The sequence below is a fragment of the Lathyrus oleraceus genome, chromosome 7 (assembly GCF_024323335.1).
Source record: "Lathyrus oleraceus cultivar Zhongwan6 chromosome 7, CAAS_Psat_ZW6_1.0, whole genome shotgun sequence".
Lineage (NCBI taxonomy): Eukaryota > Viridiplantae > Streptophyta > Magnoliopsida > Fabales > Fabaceae > Lathyrus > Lathyrus oleraceus.
The window spans coordinates 380,989,061-380,996,978 of NC_066585.1; the positions used below are offsets into that span (position 1 = coordinate 380,989,061).

General features: G+C 39.4%; 1 non-coding gene across 1 annotated transcript; it reads left to right on the forward strand.

Moving 5' to 3' along the window:
• The first annotated feature begins 5,212 nt into the window (after nt 1-5,212).
• Nucleotides 5,213-5,319, forward strand: LOC127108935 (small nucleolar RNA R71). Its single transcript, XR_007796433.1, has one exon. It is a non-coding gene; the product is annotated as a small nucleolar RNA R71 (small nucleolar RNA).
• Nucleotides 5,320-7,918: the final 2,599 nt, after the last annotated feature.

The window sequence follows — 7,918 nt, forward strand, 5'->3', positions numbered from 1 at the left end:
AGAAAAATTATCGAACGGTTGCAAAATCGGGAAATCCTCCCGACAAGGTATGTTGACAAAAACTGTCTCTACATTTTAGGTATCTATCATAGCATATTTCATTTATTAGATAACTTAGGAATGCATAATTTCTTTTCCAACAAAGAACCCACCTATGAGCGATTGACAATTGAATTTTTGAGTTCCTTAATCTATATTGTCAACCCTAACACTGCTAGCACAATTGGTACTGTCAGATTTAGAATGTTTGTTGTTGAATATGAATTCAGTACCGACGAACTAGCCAGCTTGTTAGGAATCCCTCATGGGGACGGTGTTATTTATGAGGCCCCTTTGGATTCGGAGTGGTCAGTTGAGGTATTTTCCTTCTGGGAGCATTTATCAAACACTTCCATCAACTCTTTTGAAGGAGTTCTTGCCTTAACTATCCATAACCCGGCCATCAGAGTTTTTGGATATCTGTTGGCATGCACTATTTTTGGCCGGGAGAATCCAAATAAGGTTAATGCTAGAGAGCTTCTATTTTTACATGGAAGCCTCACAAATAGACGAATTAATTTGATCCCGTTCATGCTTGCTCATATGACTTTAACTTTGAATAAAGCGGGACCGGTTTCTTTTGGTGGATTGATTACATCTATTGCTCGGGCGCTTAACCTGGACAATGAGATGGCTACCCTAGACCCCTTACCTCCTCGCACAATTAACCTAAAATTTCTGAGAGACATGAAATTGTGCCGTTTGAGGAGAGAAGGAGGCTATATGCTTATGGTTCATGGTGTAGCCATCCCATCTGTTGTTTTACCGTGCACTAGACGTACAGATGTACGAGATGAAAGGAATTGGACCTACGCTTTAGATGCTCCACCTGTTTTGGGTCCTCTTCCTCCTAACATTCCTGATGAGGCGGGACATGACACTGATGATGAATATGATCGGAGAGAGAGATCTCCCGTACCCCATGTGTCCCCTCATCATCCTTCACCACCACACACCGCACCATCTTCTTCTTCTGCAGGTACCACTCCTGGCTTTTATATTACGGAGGAGATGTGGTGTGACCACATGGCTAGAGAGCAGAGGCGTGACGACCTACTCTCTACCATCCAACAACAGCTGGCGAATAACATGAGCTTCATGCAAGAGTCGCAGTGGAGGACAGACAGGTCCTACGACACTGTTCTACAGTCCTTGCAAACGATCACAGATACACAAGCCCGTCAGTAACACCACCACCTTCAACACATGGCACTCATTGAAGCCACTCAAGGTTCCATTATGGGTAAACTTCGAGAGGTGAGGACCGCTCAAGATGCCCTGCAGGCGAGGATGGATCAGAGAGACCGTCATCGTACCCGATCCCGTCGTCCACCTCAGAATGGTGAGGGCACTAGTGGTCAGTAATAGGTTGCCAGGTAACTCTTCCCTTATCTTATTTCGAAACATTGGGGACAATGTTCGATTCAAGTGTGGGAGGAGACTCTATCGTCTTTTCTTTATTACCTTTCTCGTTTCTTTTCCTTTATCGCTTTTTCTTTACTGTTTTTAGATAGTTTATTTCCTTTTAGTTGTTTATTTTGCTTTTTAGTATAATGCATGAATCTGACGAGTCACCAAATATAGTAGATCTTTAGTACAATCCTACCTCCCCATACCTTTAGCCCCACCGAATTTTTTTTTCAAAAGAAAATAGTGTTATTCCGAAAGTTTTCAGGTTTTAAAGACATGTTTTGAGTAAGGATGCCATGACTTGGGAGAACTCTGCGAAACATCAGTATTATTTTGGCACCATAGACTTCGTAAATATAGGAACCACTCCCGAAACCCCATATACCATGGCCTTAATCATCATTTCCGTATAAGTCCTCAGTAGTTTATCTCAACAGTCAACTTCGGCCTACGCATCCTCTACGTAGGGGACCGATGCAAATAAGTGAATGATCCAGAAAAACAAAAAAATAAAAGAAAGCAAAAAGGAAACTCCGGTATAGGTGACCCTCACAAAGTCATTTAAACCAAAGAATTGTAAAAATTTGCTACAAAAAGAAAAAAAAAAGAAGAAAAACTTACCCACTGTTAGTTGGTTCAGAGGTATCTGGCACTGAACTCGGTAGGGCGGATTACGATCCGATCCCCCACAACTACAGTTGGGTCCACTAAAAGGGTTTACACATAATTTTGTGCCAGAAACCCCATGCTCAGATCATAATCACTAACAGGCCACTCTACTATGAAGCATGTACGGATAACAGGCTTAATGTGATTGCGCCTGAATGAAAAGGACACAAAAAGAGATGAAGAGGAAGGCCTAGGTATTATGGGATAATATGGGTTGGTTAATATAGGAATGAAGTTTATGTCCGTATTTGCGGATTAGTGTCATCATGATACCCTTAGTTCACTCAGTTAGTACCTATCACTGCATCCCGACTTGAACTTAAATTTTTTACCTGAAGTACTCGTTTACACAAAATTTTCTTTTATGAGCCTTTTAATGTTTTGCTTGAGGACAAGCAAAGGTTTAAGTGTGGGAGAGTTTGATAACACTGAAATTTACCGTATTTTCGACTCCTATTTCACATGCATTCTAGTTGTTTTATTGTTATTTTGTTGTGTTATTGCTATGTTTTCCTTTGTTTTCAAGTTTTTACTTTAACCGGAGCCCCGATCGAGAAAAGGAGTGAAAAAGAGCTAAAAACCCTAAAATTTAGCATTTTGTACTTCTGGCCTACCCCATGGCTGGCGCCATAGACCCTTCCATGACGTGTCCAAGCCCAACTTCCCTCAACTTCCACGTTCCCCACTACTTCCACTAAGGCGCCTCAGATTGGCCTTGTGGCGGGCGCCATGGCCTTGTGGCGGGCGCCACAAGAGGAAAAGTTTTCCCTCCCATTTTCAAGTTGAAGGGCATCCTTGTCATTTCCATCTTTTTACTTGCTTATAAATAGAAACTCGAAATCACTTTTACAATCATCCAAACTTAGAACAGAGGCAAACTCAGAGCAACTTTGTTTCACTTAGGCATATATTCAGTATTTTAAAGTGGTAATCGCTTCGCATTGGAGTGTTACCACAATTGTGTAATCAAGTCTGTGATAGAGTCTGTAATCGAGTTTGGAGCACTTTGGAAGGACGTTAATCCTGCCGCCATTTTCATTTTCGCTTTGCAATTTATTCAACCCTCCGATTGAAGCCGGTTTTTATTACTTGTCTTTATCTTATTTATTTTCCCGCACTTGCTTTACTTTATTTATTTTCCCGCATTCGCTTTACTTTATTTATTTTCCTCGCACTCGCTTTACTTTATTTATTTTCCTCGCACTCGCTTTAAATTATTTATTTCCTTGCACTCGCACTACTTTTATTTACTTTCCGCACTCGCACTACTTTTATTTAAATTAATGCACTTTTACTTTACCATGTCTAACTAAATTTATAAGGTTAGAATGTAAGGATCGTAATTGAACCGATAATCCGTACAATTGTTCGTAGAAACACTTAAGGGCTATTTTAACTTTCAACTTAAGTTTTCCCGCACTTCAATTCCGTTGGGTAAGATCGAAAGCCGTCCAACGTCTATCTAAACTTAATTGTTTTTAACTATTTCAAAAACAGCGAAAGCGCTTTGTTTAGTTCGTTAGGAGTTTTTAATTTAAGAAGAAAAGAGATTTTAAAACTATTTTCGGACGCGTTTATAAGTTTAGAGTCTGGTTCGTGAGAACCTCTTTTGGTTAAGAAATCTGGGTTATAATACTTTTCAACTTAGTCAAGATACTATATTTCTTAAAAATAGGTTTACTACTCTAACTCAATGCGCGCCTTTTTATAAGTGACAATAAGAGGTTTTGATTAGGGAGTACAACTCGGTTCTGAATACGCGAAAGTGACGGTTCCTGTTAAATTAGTTCTTTTCAAAGTAGGAAACATTGCCCATAAGTAGCTCTATTAGCAAGTACTTGGATTATTAATCGATTACGTGAATTACATTTGACCCTGTCTTTATTAATTGAACTTTATTCAATACTTTAATTTTCCTTGCACACCCTAAAAACACTATTTTAATTGCCTTTGATAAACACCATAACAATAGATAACGATAGATTGACACTTGGTCTCTGTGGATTCGACAATCTTTTATATTACTCTGACGCGTTCGTATACTTGCGAAAAGTTCGTATATTGTCCTACACTTTTAGATTTAACAAGTCTTTGAGGATAAGGGATAGGGGGTTTATACGGTGGTGGAGGAACATAAGGTTCTTCTTTCTCTACGGCCTCTTCCTTTTTATCTTCCTGTTGTTCGTCTTCCTTCTCAGTTACCTTACATGGGTCTTGGTGCATGGATGGGTTTTGAGTTCTAGGGTTGGTCGGTCCATCTAGTTTTGTCCCACTTCTTAGTATAGAAGCATTTGCATGACCTTTCGGGTTTGGTTGTGGTTGTCCAGGAAATGTGCCTGCAGGAGCAGCAGTAAGTGCTTGTTGTTGAGCCACTTACGAGATTTGTGTTTCCAACATTTTATTGTGGGTGGCTAATGCATCTACCTTGTTTTCTAACTGCTTGATTTCCTCACTAGTGTGTATGTTTTGATTTAGGAAATACTTATTTGTTTAGGCTTGGGTAGCTATGAAGTTTTCCATCATTATTTCTAAGTTTGATTTCCTACGAGCATTTTGAGTATTTGTGGCAGCTTTATGATATGTTGGTGGTACAACAGGTGCTTGGTTAGGTGCATACAATGCATTATTGTTTTTATACGAAAAGTTAGGATGGTTCTTCCAAAATGGGTTATAGGTGTTTGAGTAAGGGTTTCCTTGAGCATAGTTCACCTAGTTTGTGGAGGTTCCTGTCAAGAGTTGACATTCTAGGGAAGTATGCCCTTAAACTCTGCATATCTCGCAGTTTGGTGCTACGGCAGCCACGGTGGCTGCTGGTGTTATGGTCAAGTCGTCTATCTTTTGAGTAAGAGCATCTACCTTGGCGTTGTCATGGTCAAGACTTCTTAATTCGTATATGCCGCCCTACGTTTGAGGTTTCTCTACAGAGGTTCTTTCGCTTCCCCATTGGTAATGATTCTGGGCTATTCTTTTGATGAGTTGATAGGCCTCATTGTATGGTTTATCCATCAGTGCGCCACCTGCGGTGGCGTCTATTATCAATCTTGTATTGTACAAGATACCGTTGTAAAAGGTGTGAATGACCAACCATTCTTCTAGACCGTGATGTGGAAAAAGCCTCATCATGTCTTTGTATCTCTCCCAAGCTTCAAAAAGTGATTCATTATCCTTTTGTTTAAACCCGTTTATTTGGGCTCTTAGCATAACCGTCTTACTAGGTGGGAAGTATAGGGCTAAGAAGACTTTCTTCAACTCGTTCCACGTAGTGACAGAGTTGGATGGTAGAGACTAGAGCCAAGATCTAGCTCTATCTCTTAATGAAAATGGGAAAAGACGTAGTCTTATATCTTCTGGGATGACACCGTTCACTTTCATTGTGTCTGCGTATTGCAAAAATACTGACAAGTGTAGGTTCGGGCCCTCCGTGGGACTACCTGAAAACTGGTTTTGTTGTACGGCTGACAACAGCGAAGGTTTTAGCTCAAAATTATTGGCCTCGATGGCAGGGGCAGCGATGTTGTTATGTGGTTCATCATGTGAAGGGATTGCATAGTACTTAAGAGGACGGTTTTTCACTCCTTCATCCATCTCTGGTTGAATTACTGATTCAGAAGTAGGGATGTTAAGGTCAGGAAGATTTAGCTTGATACGATGTTTCCGTATCAAGTCTCGTATTCGGCGTTCTAATCTAAGATAACTCTCAGGTTCGTCAAATTGTAGCTTTAATTTCTCGCCTTAAGAGCGAGTACTTGGCATACACTTGACAAATGTAGAAAGGGAAAAAAGAATTGTTTGCCTTAGTCTATACTGGGCAACACTGGAGTTACGATATCGACTAAATTAGTCTTTGACAACGACGCCAAAAACTTGATCGCGACTTAGTAAGTCTATGGGAATCGTGACTACAAGTGCACATTCCTATCGGGTAGTTTTAAAGATTATCGAACCCACAAGGACTAATAATCGAACGTATCATGGTCTAATGTTTCTATGTAAATCTAAGGCTGATGATCGTTCTAAGATTAGAGGGATGAAGAGAAATAACTATAATGTAAATAGAAGATTAATAAAGATATGTGATAAAGGGATATCGGTATGTAACGCATCAAACTTTGGGGATTCGATAGATAGTTAGTGTAATCTTATTGGTCAAAATATTTTTCAGTAGAAATTATTTATAGAAAGGACTTAGTCTCACACTCTCGTTTTTATTGACTCTGACCATACTCCTAAACTAGAATGCTTGGCTCTCGCGGTCTCATTTTGAATTTAAAAGTAATTTTTGAATATAAATAAAGTCTAATTAATCTTAAAGCGCTCTCGTTGTGTTTAGGATTAATGCCTAGTTTCAGCTATCTGGTTAAAATCTCAAACTCTCGTTCTTGTTGACCGTAACCGTAGTTTGTTTTGTACTCTCGTACGAAAAACACTTTGATTAAAATAAGAAACTAAAAACCGGAAAAATAAGTTTTATAAAAACTAACACCAATTATTTATGAATCTCGTCGTTTCGAGGGTCTTTACATACCGATACCTAAGGGTTTAGCCGGACATGGACCCGGTAACAGACATGGTATTTGGAAAATCAAACATACAATAAGGCATAAATAAATAAAATAGCACTCAAAATAAAACCTGGATTTCGAATTGAGAACTGGAACTGAATCTTGATTCTTCAATTAAAATAATGTCGGCAGGCTTTTGATATGAGTAACCGTTACAATTGAATTGAAATGCGTAAATAATAAATCACAATAGTCCCCGATATGGAGAACTATTACTTTTACAAAGTAAGAAAACTGCCTAGAAAACTAAAAGAATATAATTCTGACTAAAAATAATTCGTCGATTGAAAACTGGAAGAAGAGAGAGATCCCAGCGAGTCTGAGAGAGTGTCCTTATATATTTTCCACATCCCTAATTTGTAGTGGAGGTGGGTGGGTTCGTGGCTAGAAACATGGAGAAAACGAGGGAAGACTAGGTTGTGGCGGTTGCCACAACCCTAGTCTTTGACTCCTTGGTTAGCGCCACCAATATAGGGTTGAGCGCCACCATTCCTCATGCTCAGTGGCGGGCGCCACCACCTTCTTTGGTCCATGTGGCGGGCGCCACACACCCTAGATGATGGGCACCACAAGCCTGTTTGCTTTGGTGGCCCATTATCTCTATTTTTCTCCATTGTCTTCTCTTTTTCTTTCCTTTTTATTTCCTTTTTGCTATTTTCCATTTTGCTTGTTGTAAACCTTTTAATCGATAGATACTTGCAATAAACATAAAATACTGCATAATAATAAGTGTTAATCAATTAAAAATTAATGCATATGGAGCCAAAAATACGATAAATTTTCGCGTTATCAAGAATCTGATAGGGAGTAGTCCTCAATGGGTTTAGCCTACTTTTTTATGTGTATATATGTGTATATTTAATGTTTGTATATTGTTTGTGTGATATAATCTGTCTGTTGTTCTTTGTGATCTCTGAGTGGTGAGATAAGTTCTAACCCGAACTTGAGTGCAATTAAGGTAGGAGGACGGTATAGTCATGCTCAACTTGTGTGGAGTAGTCCTTAACAAGTTGGCTTGAGACCCATCTACTCAGTGGAGACCCTTTTGGAGTTATTGATGTCACACAAGCTATTTGTGGATAGGCATTACTTTCTCTAATTTGGGGTCCGAGAAGCTAAGGACCGTAGAACATTTAACCCAACTTGGCCTATTTAGGATGTAGTGTGGAGATTGTTTAGGTGTAGACCTGATAACTGTTGTTACGCGATACTACACTCAGAGGAGTTTCTCTTGAGAA